Source organism: Delphinus delphis, chromosome 1 (assembly GCF_949987515.2).
Source record: "Delphinus delphis chromosome 1, mDelDel1.2, whole genome shotgun sequence".
Classification (NCBI taxonomy): domain Eukaryota; kingdom Metazoa; phylum Chordata; class Mammalia; order Artiodactyla; family Delphinidae; genus Delphinus; species Delphinus delphis.
In genome coordinates, this window is record NC_082683.1 from 179948044 (window position 1) to 179971257 (window position 23214).

Consider the following 23214-nt stretch of genomic DNA (forward strand, 5'->3'; position numbering starts at 1 on the left):
CATGTGTAAGTGATATCATATAATATTTGTCTTTCTCTTTCTGACTTACTTCACTAAGTATGATAATCTCTAGGTCCATCCATGTTGCTGAAAATGGCATTATTTCATTCTTTTTTATGGCTGAGTAATATTCCATTGTATATATGCGCCACATCTTCTTTACCCATTCATCTGTTGATGGACACTTAGATTGCTTCCATGTCTTGGCTATTGTAAATAGTGCTGCCATGAACATTGGGGTGCAAAAAATATGGAACACTTCACGAATTTGCGCGTCATCCTTGTGCAGGGGCCACGGTAACCTTCTCTGTATCGTTCCAATTTTACCATGTGTGCTGCCAAAGTGAGCACCAAACTGCTGAAATTTTTCGACATAAAATGTGTACTTCCAGTAGAAAACGCCAGACCGAGCACACTCTATTTTATCTCTGTTGAAACCTCATTAAAATTATAGTAAAAGAAAAAAAGGTTTAAACATACAGTGAAAAGAAAGCATGGTAGATATCAGAGGAAGTAGAAGGAAAACTGATTTTTAAAAGTGCTGACATGGGACTTCCCTGGTGGTCTAGTGGTTAAGACTTCGCTTTCCAATGCAGGGGGGTGCAGGTTCGATCCCTGCTCGGCAAGCTAAGATCCCACATGCCTCGGGGCCAAAAAGCCAAAACATAAAACAGAAGCAACATTGTAGGAAAATCAATAAAGACTTTAAAAATGGTCCATATCAAAAAAATCTTTCAAAAGAAAAAAGAAAATCATAGTCTGGATATGAAGCAAATGAGCTAGGGTACATCTCATGATGATGAATGAATGAAGATGAATGAAGTGAGGTTCAAGCAATTGATAGAAGGAGTAGGAAGCTGAAGATATTAGGGATGGAGGAAAGATGACAAAGAAAATCCACCAGAAGCAGAAGGATAAACTGTGCAATAAATTCATAGTTCAGAAATAGAGCAAAGTAAACTATGACATGAGTTTGAATAAATGGTGAAGACATTAGAAGGGAGAATCAACTTGAACTTGATTCTAGGAAGATCCTCTTTAGAGAGTGTTCACGATCTTGGTGTCTTAGAGACGAGAGTGGAGTTAAAGCGCACTACTTAGCAAAAGTGATTAATGTTTACACCATCAAATGTTGTCACCGCTATTAACTGTTTCTTCCTCTTGTAGAAGCAACCCAGAGGCAAACACCAAAGACTTTATGTGGGTACATCAAAAAATGTAAATGTTATGAACCTTGATGATATAAGAGTGAGATTTGTTTACAACATTGAGAAGTGGAGGGAAGGATACAGGTGATAACATGGTCATTTTACAAAGAGGGCATAAAGATAACATAGAGAGAGACCAATATTAGTGAACTAACTGTATTAGGGAGGGGAAGGAAGAAGGGAAGGGGTTATAGATGAACTAGATCTTCATCCAACATTGCGGAAGCCAACAGGTAACATCTGAAGCTGATTGTTCAGAAAGAGCTGCATACGTGTGGCAGGGGCTTCTAGTGGATCTTTTAATGTTCATTCTCCCTTTCTTTTATACAATAAAAATGAATCTGGGTACATGAACACCCAGCTAACAACTACATTTTCCCTGAAGCTAGGTATGGCCAACAAGGAGCCATGCTGGAATGTAGTGTGCAGCCTTTAGGTCAGTTTCTTGAAATAGAAGGAGCCTGGCCGCCCCTCCTCTCTCTCCCTGCCTTCCCTAGGCTGGAGTGCAGGTGAGGCAGAATGTCTTTGAAGCTTGTGGAAAAGGGCCATGTCCTCCACAGGGAGGCCAGAACAGTGCCTTATATCACTGTGTTTTGGAGTTCCGTGTTAAAGCAGTCTGACTTGTATCCTATTCCTATGAATAATTGTTTCAAGACATAAAGGCATGTAAGTCTTATAACAGCAATGATTAAAAGTTGTTTTCTGGAAAGCAGGATTCAGTGTGTGGTAGTTGAATCGAAGACAAGCATTGTTTTTCCTTGTAACTATTTCTATGCCATTTAATTTTTAAGCATGTGTATGCATTATTTTGATGGAAATAAAATGAAAGTTCGTTAAGATAATTAGAGAAAAATAGAACATATACAGTAGTAAAATGGAAATAAATAACTCACTCTCTAACTAACCTGAGAAAACGTTTTAGTGACTCACTTCAAGCTATTTTTTCTACATATAGTTTTTTGTATATTTGATCGAAAGTCTACATTTCAGGGATGGATAGAGGAAGGGGACTCCACCGAGAGGACTGAAAAGAAATATTTGGAGAATTATGAGACAAACCAAGAGAATTAAATATCAAGAAAAACTGGAGGCGGGTGGTTTCAGTAATGACAGGTTAGTTAATGGTTTCAAATGCTCTGGAAGAGTCAACAGGTTGAGATTTGGCAATTGGTTAATTGGATTTGGCCTCTTGGGTTGAACAGACTAAGGGTGATTGTGTGAAGTGCTGCTGACAGGGCAAGCGTGATGGGGGCTGAGAACCGACTTGGGTTTGTCATTGTCAAGGTCAGGGGTCAGTCCTAGTGGGTGGCAGGTACAAACTCCTGGTTGCAGTGGTTTAAAGAGAATGGAGGATATCTTTAGATGAGAGAGAAGTGAGTAGATTTGTAGGTAAGATTTAGGACCTGAACATAAATTTGTAGGTAAGTAGTGCCCAGTCAAGGACCTGATGGGGATTCTACCAAACTGGTTTAAAAGCAGAAGTGTATGATCCTTTTAATATATTGTTGGATTTGGTTTGCTAGTATTTTGTTGAGCATTTTTGCATATATGTTCATCAGTGATAATGGCCTATAAGTTTCTTTTTTGTGTGCATTCTTTGTCTGCTTTAGGTATCAGGGTGAAGTAAGTCAGCCAGAGAAAGACAAATATCATATGATATCACTTATATGTGGAATCTGAAAAAAAAGATACAAAAGCAAAGGTGGAAGCTTTGGCTTGGAAAGAACATTTCATCTCCCAAAACCAAAGGGAAAGGGGAATATTAGGAAGGGAGAAGTTAATCTCTTTATCCATGTGTTAGTTTACAAAGTAATATCTTGAAAGCGTGAGTTTGTGGGTTTAACAAGGGAAACAGTTTGAAAGAGTTGACCTGGTGAATTACGCAGGAGATGAGCTGAGGGCTGGCCAAGGAGTCCTGTGCACTTGAGTAGGATTATCCATCATGGAAGCGAAATCAGCTGGGTCCTGGGGCTGGACCCAAAACTCCCAGCAGCTTAGCATTGGGAGCAGAAATAAAGACAGTCGGGTTAGCCCAGGTTACCACCTTTTAGTAGTCTTTCCGCTTAAAAATGTTTAAGGTAAAAAGTAGCTGTGCTGTTTTCTGTTACATCGATAGATACACTGAATAGCATGTTTACTAGTGGGTCAAATCAACCTGGCATGCAGCAGTGATAAGGGTGTGCCTTCCTTTTCATTCATGTCCTAATTTCTGTTTTTCCCCCATAGAAATTCAGTACATGTGCATTAATCTTACCTAAACTGACCTGTTTTCTGCTTCCAGGAAAAAAATTACTCAAGAATTTTCTTCCACTGATATATTTAAAAGATTAATAAAAGAAAGAAAATAAAATGGAGACCCATGTAGAATAAAGTGTGTATTAAATCTGCTAAGCAATTCTAATCAGACTCATTGACTGTTTCTGCCCTGATTATTTTGGACACAAACTACTGGGGCCTGTGCTTATATCATAAGGCACAAGGAAGGAATGGATTGTGATGTTTTTGTATGTTCCTCTGTTTTCTGACTACAAAATTGACAGTGACTCTTTACAGTAGGAAATGTTTAGCTGTAACTCTTTGGTAGGGACCAGTGGAGACTGCAGATTTGGTTGTAGTTATACTAGAAAATTCTGGTATGTTTTCTCTATACAGCATGGAAGTGTAACCTCAGAGGTATAGCTAGGGCTGCTGAAATGGGTTCAGGATCTGATGAAAAGAAAAATGTTCAGGTCCCTCCCAGCATTTGGTTGAGGTTCACATCCTCTTCCAGCCCAGATTATTTGTACTGAATTTCTCCAACCTGTTCAGCCCTAAACGTGCCAAGAAATCTAAGCGTAGTTCAAATAAAGATATGATTCCGTGATTTCAAGACCACCCGCCAGCTTTTTGTTGTATTCTTTCTTTCTTTCTTTCTTTTTTTAAGCTCCATAAAGGGCTTTAAAAAAAAGCACAGAGTTAAAAAAAAATAGTCAAATGGGTACTAGGTATAATTTCTGCTCCAATGGTCCCTACAAAACTTCAAGAAACAAAAGGTGCCTGAAAATAACCATTTGGAAATGACATTACCAACTAATTCTAGCTCTTGTCAATGTAACCAGTGATATCATGTCTCTCTACAATGTCTCTATTTTCTACACTGTATCCTTTCTTGTTGTAAGACAGTATCTGGCATCTTTTCTAAGATAACCACCTAAATGACTCAGGATTACACAAGGCGAGAGACAATCCTCTCTTTTCTTTCTCAAATGTGGTGGACCCATCCAAATAGTGGTCCCTTGGGTTACAAAGGGGGCTGGGGTCTCTTTGTACCCTTGGGTAGGTGTGGGGAGGAGTTGGTCCTGATTCTTCATCTTCAGAGGAGGTGATGAGGATGAGAACCACAGAAAACCCTTGAGTTTCCTGACCACATTGAAGTAATCCTGAATGCATCACCTGCTGCTTGTACCTAGGATTCTAAAGTTTAAGAACAGTGGTACTAGTCCATGAAAGATGAAATAAGAAATTTTAAGATACGAAAACTATAAACTAAACTAGCAGCATATACATGGAGACTGTTTAAGACTTTTCCACTTGAGGCTCTGGTGGAGAGTGGTGACTCAATCACTGTTTAACTAAAAACTTAAATAAAAAATTGTGAATGTATTCTTTTGGTAATTATATTTAGCACATGCCCACATTTTGAGACTTAGGTCATAAGCCACTAGTTTAGCCATCTGTCTGACCCAGTTTCACGTTATGGTCTCAAAGCTGCATGCCAGACCTGTTAGTAAAGATAATAAAATTTAAAAAAATCTGAGCTGGAGGGGACTTACAATTTGACTCTGAAACCGAACATTGCTTGACTCATCAAGATATTATAAACATCTGGGAATTCAGGGAGCGATCTCAATGGAGCTTAGAAATATGTGTAAAGAAAAGGTTTAATAGCCTCCTAACCCCTGAAAATTATTCATGCTGGTGAAATTCTGCTTTGGGCAAATGCTCTGTCTTCTCTTTGTTTTCTGATTTACTGGCAATTTTAACACTTCAGCCGAAAGCAGTCATACCACATTTCCAAACTGTTTCACTTTTGCTCTAACTTTCAACCTAGGCTTAAAGCTCAGGGATGCCAGGAAGTACGAGCCAGTCCGGGACACTGAAAGTGGCAAGGAACTAGATACTAAAAGAGAGATAATAAAGAAAACACCCGTGATGCATTTCGGCTAAGTCAAGCATACAAACACCGTCTCTGGAAAGATAAAAAAAAAAAAATGTGTTCAGTGCTTCAAAGCCATGAGCTCTGCTCATCAGCGATCTAATCCATGACATGGTCTGAAGTTCCAAATTCTGCAGCTGAGGGCATGGCTTTGGCTACAAGTAGTGCTTGAACCAAAAGGAGTCTGGAAGCTCTGCCTTGTGCATTCTGTGGCACTGGACTTGCAGAGGTGGCTGGGATTGTCATGTGCAAACACAGAAACGCTGACCTCATCCCCAGGATGACGGCTCCCCTGATGGGAGGAACCTTGGAGAACATCTAAAGCCAATCCCCCACCCTGCAGTTGAGCAGCTCCCACTCAATTAGGGGTGGCTTTATCTATTAAAATTACGTTTTTGTCCATTTCTCCCATAGTTAAAGAGTTTTTGCTTCTGATGCATTTTGATGCAATGCTGCCTGTCAAACAGAAGTCTATGGCATTGGCGTGTGAGCTGTAAATTGTATCTTTTTGATAACCACCTGAACAATGTGAAGATTACAAAACAGATCCAGAGAAGTTAAATAACCAGCCCAGAATCAGAGAGATAGTAACAGATGCACAACTAGATACAACCTTGCTTTCCTTGCTGTCTCCTTGAGCTTTTTTTTATTCTTGTGCCACATCAGTGTGGGTTTTATATGGCCACCGTACGGAGAATCCCCTCTGTGTGTCATTTATTGCTAAGTACCATTACTCTGTAAATAATGAGAGCCCAATATGGAGACTTTCGAAGTGCTCTCAGGTTCTGGCACACACAAAGAAATGGGATTACCTTTTTCAGAAGAGAGAAGGCAAGCCTAACCTTGGTTTCCAAAGAATGGCATAAATGCTGGGTGAATATAAAAACCTCTAACAAAAATGCAATCATGGAAGAGGCAACACAGGGCATGGAGTTATATTATTGGGTTCCAGCCTGGCTCTGCCGTTTCTCACGGGGCCAGCACTGGAGTAGCCTGGATAGACTGAGTCAGATGCAGTGACGTTGAAGAAGCTATCAGTGAGCACCCCCCGATCAGATGCTGTTTCTCCTTGTCAATCAGAGTCCTCGCCTGGGGCTAAGGCGTAGAGGAACAAATATGTTCTTGCTGAAGTACCTTTGAAAACCAGGGTCTCAGGCATTCTGAGTGGGTTTCAAACCAGGAATAGGCAGGGTTCTTTAAAACAATGTGGCCTCTGTTTCTGGCCATGAGGTTCTAAGATACTTTTTAAAAAAATTTTTATTGAAATAGAGTTGATATACAATATTGCAATGTTGTGTTAGTTTCAGGTGTACAGCAAAGTGATTCATATATATATATATATATATATATATATATTCTTTTTCAGATTCTTTTCCATTATAGGTTATTACAAGGTATTGAGTAGAGTTCTGAAAAAGCTAGTCTTTCTTGACTGCTGTTCTAATCCCAAATCCTTTCCAGAATAACCCCCGTTATCAATTGATGTGTATCTTCCAGACATTTTGCTGAATGTTTATACATATACATACAATGTACACATATATGTAGACATATGTGTGTATAGAAATATCCAGGAGACTTTGATTACTGTGCTTCATTTTCTCCTGTAAAATTTTTCTGGAAACACACCCACCTGTGACAACCCCAAGCAGTGAAGCCTAATTAAAGGGAGGGTAAGAGGAAGTGGTCTAACAATTTATAGAATGACTAAGTTTTTTCAGGCATTTAAAATTTTTATTATTTTCTTATTTAAGTTTCACAAAAATTCTTAGAGTTCAGAATCATTTTATCTATTGTACTGATGCGGAAATTAAAACACATCGACAGATGAGTGGATAAAGAAGATGTGGCGTATATATACAATGGAATATTACTCAGCCATACAAAGGAACGACCTTGAGTTATTTGTAGTGGGGTGGGTGGACCTAGAATCTGTAATACAGAGTGAAGTAAGTCAGAAAGAGTAAAGAAAGTACCATATGCTAACACATATATATGGAATCTCAAAAAAAAAAAAAGGTCATGAAGAACCTAGGGGCAGGATAGGAATTAAGACACAGACATAGGGAGTGGACTTGAGGACACGGGGAAGGGGAAGGGGAAGCTGGGACAAAGTGAGAGAGTGGCATGGACATATATACACTACCAAATGTAAAATAGATAGCTAGTGGGAAGCAGCTGCATAGCACAGGGAGATCAGTTCGGTACTCTGTGACCACCTAGACGGGTGGGATAGGGAGAGTGGGAGGGAGGGAGATGCAAGAGGGAGGAGCTATGGGGATATATGTATATGTATAGCGAATTCACTTTGTTATAAAGCAGAAACTAACACACCATTGTAAAGCAATTATACTCCAATAAAGATGTTAAAAAAAAAGAAATTAAAACACAGAGAGGTAAAGTAACTTGCTAATAGTAAAGACAGAACTCAAACCATGTCTGTTTGGTCTCCAAAATCAAGTCTCTTTTCACTCTGTTATACAGCGCCACCCCGATTCTAGTACACTGCATTGTATAGCATATTGAAATGAAAACTACTGTAAGATAGTTCATAATTTTATTACTGCATGCAAATAGACTGGATTTTAGAAGTCTGAAGGATAAGATCATGTACTATCCACTAAGGAAAATAGCAATGATAATTCTTTCAGTTTTCAGTTAGAATCTGTTTGCAAAGTACCCGTTAAGGCAAGAGAGATTATTTTTATTTTGTATAATGAAAAGAAAAAAAGCTAAAATTTTATAGATACAATTATTAAAGACAATAAACCTTGAAGAAGGTCCAAAACAACACTTCACATTCAATATTAGTATTTTACTTTGCAATCTCAAATAGAACACGCTAAGGTATTTTTATGGTAGTCTTCAAATATGTAAATGTGTTGTGTTAAAATTCTTCCCATTTTATGATTGGGAAATGTGAGAAAAAGGAAAAGACTTCTGTGAGGTCACCAGGTCAGAAACTAATGTATTAAACTATGGTTTTAGCTCAGGGTAGACAGATTTTAGAACAGAATTTAGGGTATAGGTCTCTGTAAAATGTAATACCACACAAATATTTGTTATTTGTGTTGCTGTTATCGTCACATGAGAATGGAGGCCCATAGAGGGTATGCATTCATTGAAAGTAGCTGTCCCATTGAATGGTTTGGAAAATCACCAATGGGTCTATAGAGTATAGAAAGTTATATATATTATGTAAGTAGACAGTCTTTGGTATGATTTTTCCCCCTTTGTAAAATATCAAAAGGAGTAACACTAAATTTAAGAGAATAATGCACCAATAACTGAATTCTTATGATTTCTCTTTTTCCCATCTCTTCTCTCACCAAACTCTCAGCTCCTTCTTTTCTCCTTGTCCTTCCTTTTCAAAGATAGAGATGATATTAGAGATGGGAAAGCCATGGAATTGTTTTTAGATTGTAGCCCTTTTGACTTTGTCTCTCCTTGGATGTTCTGGGGCCATCATCATCTCTGGCTGAGATTTGCTGGAGACTTCTGATAGAGCTTTCTGGTCAGCCAGTCACCCCATCAGACTGGGATTCCGAGAGCCCGAGAAAGTGACTCACCCAGCACGGAAGGTCCCACGGCTGTCCACTCCCGCGGGTCTCAATTATCATTCATTCCACTAGGGTTTGGTGTTCACTTCCATTAGGATACACCTCTGTGTTTGGTTTCAGTGAGCCACACTTCCCTTTTAGTCCTTGGTGCCCATTACAACTTTAAAAAGATGTCCATTGACTGATGAATGGGTAAAGAAGATGTGGTATATAAATATAAATATATATATATATATATATACACACACACACACACAATGGAATATTACTCAGCCGTAAAAAAGAACGAACCAATGCCATTTACAGTAACATGGATGGACCTAAAGTTTATCATACTAAGCGACCCCAATGAGTGGACAAAGTATCATATGATATCACTTATATGTGGCATCTAAAAAAATGGTAAAAATGAACTTATTTACAAAACAAAAATAGACTCACAGACATAGGAAACAAACTTATGGTTATCAAAATGGAAAGGGGAGGATAAATTAGGGATTTGGGATTAACAGGTGTGCATTACTATATATAAAATAGGTAAACAACAAGGACCTACTGTCTACTACTGGGAACTATATTCAATATCTTGTAATAACCTATAATGGAAAAGAATCTGAAAAGGAATATATATATATATATATATATATATATATATATACACAGACATATATATGTATATATGTTTAACTGAATCACTTTGCTGTACACCTGAAACATCGTAAATCAACTATACTTCAATTAAAATTAAAAAAATAAAAGCTAGCTGACAAACAACCCATGATGTAATTTGAACGGCATTGGAGGAAATTAAGGAAGTAGAGACCAGCGGTGTATATATTTAGAAATGTGCCTACCCTCCAGTCATCCCCCATCAGCCTCTGGAATCTTCTACAACCTGTCATTGTGACTCTACTACAGAGTTGACAGTCCCCAAATGAGGAGACAAAATGCTCGCTACTTGACCTGCACTTGCGAGATCTGTTTCACTTCAGGCCCTGGGACAAAACATCTTCAGGAGACATTTACATCCTTCCCACTGAAAATGGAGGCAGCTCAGCATCATCAGCCTTGCTGTTGGTATGGCTCTAATTCTGGGATCAAGTATTTTGGAAGCCGAGCACCTATCTCTGATGCAAGCCTCTAAACCTGACACCCTGCTTTGTGCTTGTCAGTTGTACGTTCTCTGCCCCTAAAGTTCCGGTAGATCCTGAAGCCCTGCAGCCTCTTGACAAAGTTCCCCGATGCCACACCTCCTTGTGTCCTGCCCCTGGACCATGTGTTGCTATGGTGCGCCTGGGTGGTAGACAGAACAATGGTGCCCCAAAGATCCTAATCCCTGGAACCTAGGAATATGTTAGGTTACAGAACAAAGCGGAACTAAGGTTGCAGATGGAATCCATGTTGCCGATCAGCTGACCTTAAAATAGGGGGGTTATCCTGGATTATCCAGATGAAACCAATGTAAACACAAGAGTCCGGAAACATGGAAGAAGGAAGCAGAAATATCAGTGTCAGACTGAGGTGGAGTGAGAGACTCGACTGGTCATTGCTGACTTTGAAGAGGGAAGACCGAGGTCGTGAGCCAGAGGCATGAAAGCCACCTCTAAATGTGGAAGAAGACAGGAAACGGATTCTTCCCTGGAGCCTCTGGGAGAAACACACACATCTCGTTTTGGTTCAGTGAGACCCATTTCTGATTTTTGACCTCCAGAACTTAAGATGATAAATTTGTATTGCTTCAAGCCACCAAATTTGCAGGAATTTGTTAGAGCAGCAATGGAAAACTAATATATCCTGCACATCCTCCCATCTCTCTTATTTGTGTTTAACCCCTAGTGAAGCAGCTACATTGCCGAATCTTTTTTCTTTGTTGCTATTATTGAAATGACTGTGTCTGTTGGTAAGTCTGGGTCACAGTAAGTCTCCTCTGCCCTGTGAAGGTTGACCTTTCCATGCCCAGGTCACGAAAATTGATACTCAAAAGTCCACCAAGTAGAACCTAAGATTTAAGAACACTGTCGGTCGGCCAGACCACATCTATAGGTACCAATCTACCTAACACCAGCTCCCCCTTTGTGTGACCTTGGGCAAATGACTGTGCCTCTCTGAGCCCCAGTTTTTATCTGTAAAATGGATAGTAAACCTCCTTGGATAGCATACTTGGAATGAATAAAAGATAATGCCAGAAAAGTACACAGTGCCTGGCACAAAGTAATGTTTACATAAATATTATTTCTGCTTCTTATCAATGTCTCACTCATTATTTCCCAGCTGGTACAACAGAGACACTAATTTAACCAAAGACCTTGATGAAATGCCTTGGGAAACCAGGCATATGGTCCCCTCTGCATTCAAGAACCACTTGACTCTGTGCTACTCCAGCGTGTAGACCGTGATATATCAATATGGGAAGTCATGCCCTTGGGGATTCCAAGACCAAACTTCAGAGGGACAGAAAGAGAATAATGATGTCATTTTGCAACACAGAAACTTGAAAGTGTACAGTGAGGTGGAAGATGTGGGCTTTAATCCTCTTCTACCACCTCATGGCTTTGAGTGGACTGGCCCTGGATAAACACTGAGGTCACTGAGCCTTGGTTTCCTCGGCTGTAAAATAACACTGACGAAACCTACTTTGCAGGCTGTTATAAGGATTAAGTAAAGCAATGTATATAAACAATGCATATAAATTGTTTAGCATATTTTTAGACTGCAGCATGTAATTAATACATGATAGTTATATATTTTATTTTGTTTTTGTACGTTTGCTATATTCCTCACAGATTTTCTCAGCACTCTGATAAAAGGATAGGATTGATTATAAAATGAAATGTAAAATTCTTACCTGAAGGTCTAGATTCAGTTTTAAGTTCACCCTGCCCCTTCCTCCAAAATCCAAATAGCTTGAGATCCAGTGCAAATGTAAGTGAAAAAAAAAATGTTATTGGCAACTGTAGTAGATCACTATACATTCTCTTGTTCAGAGCATATTCAATAAATTAATTCTTGGTGTGATCCTAAAATTGGTAAGGCAGCTTAGGTAAAATCCAGGGCAGTAAGTTGCCAGAACTGATTATGCGTCCTGGGGGCAGGACCTGAGAAACGGAGCAGCTGATTGGTTTAAAGAGGCTTATTCTGTGGATACACCCTCCTCCAGGAACCCCATATATGTACAAAGCCACTTAGGTGTTTTGTCTCCTCAGTAAACATCTTTAAGGGGAAAAAAATGTACTGAACACCTCTGGGCATGCCAACTAATGTTTATTATTTTAAAATACGAAATATGTTTTCTGGTTCACAACCCTCTCACTTAAGGTTTGACGGCATGAGCCAGTTCTCCCAGGGGTTTATTGATCCTAAAGAAATTAATCACTGAGGTCTAAAGTGGAGTGAAGAATTCAGTCTTGACCTACAGAAATGTGTCAACCAGCCCATGTTCTCGCGCAAATGTCCCTTCTTCATGATTATACAATCTGCTCCGTTTTCCAGCTCAATACAGCACAGTTCGGGTAAGAGGCTGGGGTAGGGGTCAGGAATTCCAAATGACACTGGGACCAGGTGAGACAGAGCCTACGTGTGAGTCACGTGAGAATGACTTGGATGGGGTACGAGAAGGGTCTCTCATAGCTGGACAGCCTTGTATTTCCTCCAGCATCAGGAATTAATCGTCGTTACCCCTCTCTGGGGACCCTGATGCAGTTGTGTGGTAAGAGTGGGAACTGTGATTTCCTGCCTCGGGCTTGAGGTGTATGACCCTTTCACTGACGGGAGGAGAAAGTAGACAAAGAAAATGCGCGGTGTAACTTCCCCCCGGGACCTTGAGATTGGGGTCCTGGGCCAATCTGCTGAGCTGGTGTTATCAGAACAAGCCCACGGGCAGCTAGGAAAAATGTAATCTCTTTCGATATGTTCCAAGATGGAAATCTTATGTATATACCTTAAAAGAGCCTATAAAACGGTGTCCTTATTTTGGCCTCATAATTAAGTCATAACAGAAGTCTGCACTGCTTTTACAAGGCAATATTCTAGTTCCTAAGTGGGTAAGAGACATGGATGCTTTTGCCAAAAATTGTAATTTATTCTGACAAGTACCCTCCGCCCCTGCTCCCACCCTGTTCTTGATGAGAGAAACAGGTCTGGGCTTGCTCTGAAAGAGTTAAAATGAAGCTACTTAAGCTCATGTGGGACATAAAAAAAAAAAAGAGCAGCAGAGTCTGTTGACGAGAGCAAAGTTAAGCTGGAGTTGCCATCAGGGCAGGAGTATTGATCATTTTGAAGAGGAGTTCTGGGGTTAGAAAGTAAGGTTGACTGACTGTTGTCACTTCGTGTATGTAGGGGACCACGCAGAAGTTGAGCTGCCCACTCCTGGTCCCTGGCAAACTGCAGGGGTCATGCGAAGGTGCCCCATCTCACATAAAGAAAAGGGAAATGTGTTTTCATTTTTCTCCCATAAAAATAATATTTAAAGTATGGTTCGGTTTCCAGACAGTTTTAAGAGCTAAAAGGCTCATGAGGTAGGGGTTGGGGGGAGTTAGGAATGGTCATAACATTTAAATGTGCAAAAAATTACCTTAATTTGGGGAACTTGCAGGAATTGTATGTTTGATATCAATTTATTTTCAGATCAGTGGTTTCATTCTTAAAATATTCACATTCTGCAGAGTCCGGATACAATTAAATTATAAAATGAGATGTTTGCAAAGAATTTGTTTCCAAAAAATATGGTCCCATAGGCCTATATTTTAGTAAACTTGACTTTAGAAGACCTGCTCCAGGCAATTAAATGTACGTAACTTAACAAAGCCCAGGAGTGAGGTTGCCTTCAGCTATACTCTTAGAAAAAAGATTTCCATAAAAGCGTGCTTTCTTGTATTCTATTCGTGAAAATTCTCTAAATATTATTCTGCATTAAAGACATGTGAAGTAAAATGATTCTTAAACGAGCTCAAATTTATCTAAAGGAAAATGAATCCATCGTTATTTGCATCCTTTCCCTTGGAAGGAGGGAAAAGGTAACATAAAAACGGAAAAGGTAGTGGGATGAATTCATTCCTTGGGTCTTCAGAAATTATGTGCATTTTTCCAATAGCTTTTTCATTGCCAAAAAGCACAATCCTAAGTCATCTACATTTTTCCCATTTGGAAAAAAATTGCATAATTGAACTGTTGCCAAAAGCAAAATATTTGATTGCACATTCGAAAGTGGCTTTCAGAAAAGACCAGTAAATCTAAGACCCCATTGCAATGTAGAAAGAATCTAAAAATGTCGTTGTCTTATTTATGTCTTCCAAGTATCTGACTGAGAAAATGATTGGCAGCTGTACACATACCCTGGCGTCTCCCTTGAGTTCTCAGTTACCTACTGCTGCTTAACAAACACCCCCAAAGACAGTGACTTAAAGCAGTGACAATAATTTCTCACAATTCTATGGGTTAGCTAGCTTCACCTGGGATCCTTCACGCTACTCCTTCCGTTTTCTGTTCTCACCTGGGACCGTTGGACCCCTTCCTCCAAGTGGTTTCCTGTCCTGGAATTAATTCTCTATGCCACGGTAGCCTAGGGGAGCACTCCAAGAGGCTCGAGATAGAGATGATGAGGCCTTTGAAGATCTGGGCTCTGGAATCTGGCTGCATCACTTCTGCCACCTTCTATTGGTCTTAGCAAGTCACAAATAGAGCCCGGATTCAAGGGGGTAGAGAAACAGACACCACCTCTGCGTAAGAGAAGTGACAAAGACACATGTGAGGGTCTGATATACTGGAATGGAGGAATTTGTGTTCACTAATTCAGGCTGCTCTAATAAAAACCCCACAGACTTGCTGGCTTATAATCAACAGAAAGTATTTCTCACAGTTCTGGAGGCTGAGAAGTCCAAGATCAAGGTGCTAGCAGATTCAGTGTCTGGTGAAGGCCCACTGCCTAGATGGTCATCTTTGGGCTGTCACCTCACATGGAGGAAGGGACAAGGGAGCTTTCTCAGGCCTCTTTGATAAGGGCTCTGCCCTAATGACCTAGTCATCCCCCAAAGGCTCCATCCCCTACCATTATCTCCCCAAAACCTTATTACTAAAATCACACTGGGCATTAAGTTTTCAACATATGACTTCTGGGGGGACACAGACATTCAGTCTATAGCCACCATCTGCCATAGGTGATTTGTAAGATTTGGTGTCAGGTCAGGAATGATAAGTGGGACTCTTTCTTTGACTCGACAGATGCTAATGGACTTGGAAACAGATTCACTGTTATCTTCCCACCAGTGACCGCTGATTGTTTGTCACCATCGAGATTTGAAGTATCACCTTGGCCCAGAAAAGTGGCTGGCACATTGTACAGCTAAATAGCTAAATAAATACTGAAGGCATTGAATGAAGAAAACACATGTGGATAAACCTTCACTCCTTTCATAAGAAATGAACTTATAGGAAAAGAATCCCATGGTTTTCTTGAAGAGGCAGTGGGGTGAACAGTTCTACACTAAGAGTCAGATTCTAATGCCCTCTATCACATTTCCCTGTCAAAGCACAGTAAAAAATGGTAATTTTTGGTACATAGTAGTAGCGGCTCCCTGCTTGTGTGCATGTGTGTGTGTCTGTGTGTGCGTGTCTGTGTGTGCATCTGTAATAAGGAGTGGAGTTGTAGTGAGTATTTCCTGTTGCCTGAAGGCTGCAGGGATCCAGATTTCTTGGCACACTTCTATTTGCAGAATACCTGGCTTGAGAAGCTCTAAATGACTGGACACATGACCCTGGTCCTGGACCCTTATTCTATCTCTGGAAGTGTAAGAATAAGGCCAACACCCTTCCCTGCTTCCTCTCAGGTTACTAGGAGGACGAAATTACACTAGTGAATTTGGATGGTAATATCCTAGACCCCCCAGAGTCCAAAGCTGGAAGTAGCACCAGTGAAACAGCATTGTTTTTTTCTCAAATGAACAAAGTTGTTCATGGAATGCTCATCATAATCTCCCCATCTTACACCAATATATTTACTATTTTGTTGTACATAACCTCAAAGCAATGCACCTCTGAAAGGAGTGCCTGAGGTAGTAGACTGATGTTCAACAATTACAGCCAATATTCTCTTGTTGGATAGTGTGCAGCCAGTCCCTGAAAGAAAAAGCCACAGAGATTTGAATGAAAAAACACAGAGCTGAATGTTATAGAGACATTTTGCCAATAGAGTCGAGTCCCGATAATAGTTTCTATGAACTAAATGGTTATGTGTCATGGTAAATAAAATCTGGTTTACATTTTATTTTACCCATATGACTTCTCTTTTCTGCTATTACTTAAATAAATGTAAGAGGATGACCAGAAAAATACGTATGTTCACTGGTGAATATTCCCTCTGAGAGAAGTTCAATTTAACAGGCCAAGCAATTCCAGAGCCTTCCTGGCACTCAGGGATCCAGCGGGGCATCTCCAGGATCCCTCCTTTCACGTTCACAGCCCTGCCCCAATTCTGCTCGCATCACCCCAGCTTGGAACCACAGTCCTTCATGAACATACATGAAAACAAAACAAAAAGTGCTTTTACCAATCATTTACAAAGTTTAGAAATTTCACTAAAGGTTTGAAGGTCACATAAAAAAGAATGCAGTCTTTTCTTAGTTTGCTGTCTTCTTTGCGGTTTTTTTTTCCTTCTCATTTTCTTCTCACTCTTCAAGAAACAAAGAAATGCTCCTGTCCTTGTATTCAGTAGATCAGCTCCACCCACATGGAGGACACTCGAGGTCTCAGAATCCCAAGGGAATTTTGTAATCAATTTTCCCAACAAAGATTTCTCACTATGATAATCCCTGTACTAGCCAATAAGTGAATAAAAATATCTCCACATTTTAGCATAACTTTATCCCAAGTTTCCACTCTATGAGCTGATGTTTATGTTCTGTTTTATTCACTGATATTCCTGATGACACTAATAGTACAGAAAATTAAGTTGGGGATGATGTTGTTTTAAAATGTAATACTGTCATCCAGCAACTTGTCTGCATGTCTAAACTCTCCCGTTGTCCCACAGAAACTGTCCCATTCCTCCCCCGCTAACTCTTCCTTCTCATTCTCTGCACAAATGCTTCCTTCCTAAATCACAGCTAAGACAGAAGTCAGGAGGCATCAATTCCTAAACTTGCTTCTCCTCCATCTAAAGACCTCTTTATGTCGGTACCCACCCTCTGTCTGGTCTTAGGGGAAGAGGCATCCCTTCTATAGCTCAAAGCGAATCCTGCCACCTGTTCTCTTGATCCTGCCAACTCCCTCGCTCCTCAGGGGTTTATTTCATCCATTTCCCTCCTGACATCATCAGCCTCTCTGTTTCAGCTCTTTCTTCCTCCTAAAACTCTCATTGGACCCCACTCTAACTACAGTTCTCTCTCTCTCTTTTTTTTTAATCAATATTTTTTTACCTGAAGTACAGTTGATTTACAGTGTTGTGTTAATTTCTGCTGTACAGCAAAGTGATTCAGTTATACATATATAATTAGTTTATTTTAATTTTTGGCTGCATTGGGTCTTTGGTGCTGCATGCAGGCTTTCTCTAGTTGTGGCTAGAGACGGCTACTCTTCATTGCGGTGCACGGGCTTCTCATTGCCGTGGCTTCTCTTGTTGCAGAGCACAGGCTCTAGGCACGCGGGCTTCAGTAGTTGTGGCACGCGGGCTCAGTAGTTGTGGCCCGTGGGCTCTAGAGCACAGGCTCAGTAGTTGTGGTGCATGGGCTTAGTTGCTCTGCGGCATGTGGGATCTTCCCGGACCAGGGCTCGAACCCGTGTCCCCTGCATCGGCAGGCAGACTCTCAACCACTGCGCCACCAGGGAAGCCCCGGCAGATGGACTCTTAACCACTGCACTGCCAGGGAAGCCCTGATCAATATTATTTTAACTGAAGTATAGTTGATTTACAATGTTGTGTTAATTTCTGCTGTACAGCAAAGTGATTCAGTTATACATATGTATGCATTCTTTTTTAATATGTTCTGTTCCATTATGGTTTATCATAGGATATTGAGTATAGTTCTCTGTGCTGTGCAGTAAGACCTTGTTATTTATCCATTCTATATGTAATAGTTTGCATCTGCTAATCCTAAGTTCCCACTCCATCCCTCCCCCCAACCCCCTCCACCTTCGCAACCACCAGTCTGTTCTCTGTGTCCCTGATTCTGTTTCTGTTTTGTAGGTGGGTTCATTTGTGTCATATTTTAGATTCCACATATAAGTTGTATCATATGGTGTTTGTCTTTCTCTTTCTGACTTACTTCACTTAGTATGATAATCTCTAGTTGCATCCATGTTGTTGCAAATGGCATTATTTCATTCTTTTTTATGGCTGAGTAGTATTCCATTGTATATATGTACTGCATCTTCTTCATCCATCTGTCAATGGACATTTAGGTTGTTTCCATGTCTTGGATACTGTGAATAGTGCTGCTATGAACATAGGGATGTGTGTATCTTTTTGAATTATAGTTTTGTCCAGGTATATGCCCAGGAGTAGGATTGCTGGATCATATGGTAATTCTATTTTTAGTTTTCTGAGGAACCTCCATGCTCTCTTTTTTCTTGCCTCTGCAGCCAAGCTTCCTACGATGACAGTTCATAGTTGCTGTGTTGACTGACTTGTTTTTACTGCTAGCATCCCTTCTTGCTGCTTTGGGTAACTAGTACCTGACTGCCCTCTGAGGAACCAGGCCCTCCTGCCTCTTTGTGATCTCAACCTTATCTAACCAATCTCACAGGCAATACTGATGGATTCAGAGATGGACACATGACCCAAGTTGGGCCAATTAGAATAAATTAGACCCAAGGAATTTTGTTTGAGTTATTGAGAAAGTAGATTTTTTCCCCAAGGGCTTGAAACCTGGAAACAGATAGTCCTGGAGCTGCAACAGGCTGTCTGCCAACAAGAGGAGAGGCCAGCTGAGAAGGGAGCAAACATGGAAGACGGGCCTGGAAATGGAGAGAAACTGGATCCTGGTGACGTCACCAGTGTGGCTGAGTCCAGCGGTGGCTGAAGCCAGAAATATTCCTGGATGTTTTAGTTACATGAGCCCATAGATAGCTTTTTACATAAGTCATTTCAGTTGTATTATTTTCCGTCCTTTTCAAGCAAAGAAATGTCTCACAAGACATTCCTCACCGTTTGCAATTTTTCCCTTCTCATTCATCTCTCATCCGCTGGGGTCCATCTTCCAGCCCCGCCGTGACACTCAAAGCTCCGTCGCCAAGTTCCCTTCTTTGCCAGGCATTTGTTCACTTGTCCTTCCTGTAGAGCTTGAAAATATTGGCCAATCTCTCCTTTTGTTGAAACTATCTTCTCCCTTGAATTTCTCCACTTTTTATTGTTTTCCTCTTGCCTCTCTGCATTTTCTTTTCTCCTTCTTTCTTCAAATCATAAATCTTATCACAATCAGAGTGTCATCCTCTTCTTAGTCTCTAAATCTGCATTCTTTTTTTTTTTTTTTTTTTTTTGTGGTACACGGGCCTCTCACTGTTGCGGCCTCTCCCGTTGCGGAGCACAGGCTCTGGACGCGCAGGCTCAGCGGCCATGGCTCACGGGCCTAGCCGCTCCGCGGCATGTGGGATCTTCCCAGACCGGGGCACGAACCCGTGTCCCCTGCATCGGCAGGCGGTCTCTCAACTACTGCGCCACCAGGGAAGCCCTAAATCTGCATTCTTTTCCTGTGTGATTTCATCAGCTGTTAGGGTTGTACGATCATTTATCTTTTAGTAGTTTGCAAGTTTCTGTCTCCTGCTCTGAGCTCTCCTTTGAATCCTAGACTCACACAGTCAAATGATCTTAGGCGTCCTCACCTAAATGTCCAAACCTACAAATACCATTTTCCTTCCAAACCTGCTTTACCCTTTTTCTATATTTCCTACACATTCCTGTGTTCTTATATTTATTACATCAGGCAACGACACCATGGACACCCTGCACTTGCCAGGGAGTCCCCGTCTTTGGATTTCTCACCTCCAGCCTTCCTGTCTCCTATTCATCACTAATTAGTTGCATGACCTTGGGAAAATGTCCTAGGCTTCAGTTTTCTCATAAATCAAACAGAGGTATCCATAATATTTGTTAAGAAGATGAAGTGAAACCTTCACATAAGCAATCCCATTCCTGGGCATATACCCAGAGAAAGCCATAATTCAAAAAGATCCATGCACCCCAATGTTCACTGCAGCACTATTTACAATAGCCAGGTCATGGAAGCAACCTAAATGTCCATCAACAGAGGAATGGATAAAGAAGATGTGGTACATATATGCAATGGAATATTACTCAGCTGTAAAAAGGAATGAAATTGTGCCATTTGCAGAGACATGGGTGGACCTAGAGACTTATACAGTGACGTATGTAAGTCAGAAAGAGAAAAACAAATATCGCATATTAATGCATATATGTGGAATCTAGAAAAATGGTATAGATGATCTTATTTGCAAAGAAGAAATAGAGACATAGATGTAGTGAACAAACGTATGGATACCAAAGGGGAAAGGCAGGGCAGGGGGTTTGTGGGATGAATTGGGAGATTGGGATTGACATATATACAATACCATGTATAAAATAGATAACTAATGAGAATCTACTGTACAGCACAGGGAATTCTACTCGGTGCTCTGTGGTGACCTAAATGGGAAGGAAATCCATAAAATAGGGAATATATGTATACATGTGGCTGATTCTCTTTGCTGTACAGCAGAAACTGACACAGCAGCGTGAAGCAACTATACTCCAATAAAAAAAAAAGAAGAGAGAAGAAAAGTAAATCTAACCATGGAGGGGGGGAAGCACTTCAAACAGTATTGGGCTCATAAAACATCTGAAATAAATATTAGCTTATATGTCAGTTTTCTCTTGATATGTAACAGGACACCCCATAACCCAGTGGCTTAAAACAAGCCACTCATGAATTTATTTTGCTCATGAATCTGCAAAGAAGTGAGGGCTCAGAGGGCCCAGATTACCTGCCCTGTGCAGCATCAGCTGGGGTGGCTGGACCAGGGGCCGGAGGGTAGACTTCAAGATGGCTCAACCGCTCAGGTGGTTGACAAGTTGGTGTTGGCTGTGTCTGAGCTCAGCTGGGCCTGGGGCCAGAGAGCCACGTTCTCCATGTGGGCCCCCCTGCCCGTTAGCTTCTTCATCGTAGGAGGAATGAGCACCCACGAGAAAGGAAGTGAGTCCTGAGAACAAGCACCCCATGGACAGAAGCCGTCAGGATCTTAAGGCCCGCGTGCAGAAACTGGCACTGCACTGCCACCATATTCTATTGTTCAAGTAGCCACAGAACCCGGGTTCGAGGAGAGGGGCCATGACAGTTTTAGACGGGCAGACTGTCAGAGGATGGAGAAGCCAAGTTACAAAGCCACCGCGGCTCTTTCTCTCCACTCCACCACCGTCCTCCTCTCCACAGCCTCTGCCACAGCTTTGCTTTAGCTTTTAGTATATTTCCTGCACTGCTGCCACCACCTATGAACTTGTCTCCTCTATTCGTGCTTTTCTCCAGTCTCCTCCCACACTGATATTTCTAAGACTACATTACTCACCGCCTTTAAATCCCTGGATCACTCCCCATAATATGAATAATTCCAATTCTTTACCATAAAACTGTAGTTCCCAAACTGTGCACCAAGTTACCCTGGGACGTCACATCAAACTCACAGTGGTACAGTGGGATATTTAAAAATTTCAAGGCAAACACAGAGACATCTATCAGCTCCTGCACAATATCATAGCTTAAGGTCTTTACCAGTTTCTGGATCGAGCTACCTTTCTTTTGACGACGTCTTACGTACACAAAGTTTGGTTTCGGGTGTTTTCTCTGATTAAAAAAAAAAAAGTACTATGTGAAAATCAGTGTGGAACAGGAAACGAGGGTGGTGGTGTCCAACCTGAGAGTTAATAAAATTTGAGATGTTCTCTGTGACCAATAGACATGCACATCCCATCAGTAAATTATTATTAAAGAATGATATAAAAATTACTTTTTTTTTTTTTTTTTTTTGCGGTACGCGGGCCCCTCACTGTTGTGGCCTCTCCCGTTGCGGAGCACAGGCTCCAGATGCGCAGGCTCAGCGGCCATGGCTCACGGGCCCAGCCACTCCGCGGCATGTGGGATCTTCCCGGACCGGGGCACGAACCCGTGTCCCCTTCATCGGCAGGCGGACTCTCAACCACTGTGCCACCAGGGAAGCCCTAAAAATTACTTTTTATTTCAATTTACATGCATTGTTTTTCCAAACAGCTGTTAAGTTGTTGGGACACAATTACTTAGTAAATGGTTTGGACCTGATTACTTAATAAACAGAACTGTTAAGTACTTCGTTTGTGCTCAGACTGCCATGAAAAATTCTGAGTCACTGAGGACACCATGAACTGAGAAAATCTGGGAACTTCACACATCATGTGTGAGACAGACATCTGAGAAAAAATGTTTAAAATACTGTTGGCCATCTTTCCTTTTTAAAATCTCTCCCCCAGCCACCAAGGTACTTAGTCAGGAGGAAAGACACTTGTTTCCTTGAGTTTGTCGGGATTATATTACTCTGTGCCTCATGTGCTATTTCCTCTATGTTTGCCCAAATGTCAACCCCTCTGGCCAACTTCCTTCTTCCAGATTTCCAGTCTCTGTGCTTCCTGTTCTCTAATCTAGGTTTGCACTCCCCACCTCTTTTCATGGTATCCTCTGGAACTTTCTCCATGATTTAATGACTCTCCCGTATCCTGAATTTCTTCACAGCCTATATCCTACTCTTTAATCAAAACCAATTCCTCCCCTGGTACGTGGCTTTCCCAGCAGCCTTCTTCAATGGAAGCCTTTCATTCTCTTATGTTAGGAATATTCCCTTACGTGTTCTCTTAGTGACTAACTTGCTTTGGAAAGCTAACAGCAGACCCTGACTTTCTCATCTTTTTGAAACACTCCTGCTCCTATAAGACTCTTGCCATCAGGTTAATCCCCCTGTCCTCACCCAGCTCCTCTCCGTCCCCAAGAGCATTTCGTTCCTCACTTCTCACTGTATGTTCCCCCATCCAGTGATGACTCTGTCCTCTGGCTCACCGTCCTTTTCTCCACCCTGTCTGGTCTCCATCCTGAGTGACGTCAGCAACCATCTGAATGTGTCATCCCACACCGAGGCTTTTCGGTCCTTGGTCTCCTCATTTCCAGCCACCTTCTCTTCTGCTCCATGTCGTGGTCTAGCCCAGACTTCTCAAAATGTGGTCCAGGGACTGGCTGTACCAGGATGGTTT

General features: G+C 41.2%; 1 non-coding gene across 1 annotated transcript; it reads right to left on the reverse strand.

The window, feature by feature from the left end:
* Window positions 1–244: 244 nt before the first annotated feature.
* Window positions 245–351, reverse strand: LOC132416048 (U6 spliceosomal RNA). Its single transcript, XR_009517452.1, has one exon. It is a non-coding gene; the product is annotated as a U6 spliceosomal RNA (small nuclear RNA).
* Window positions 352–23214: the final 22863 nt, after the last annotated feature.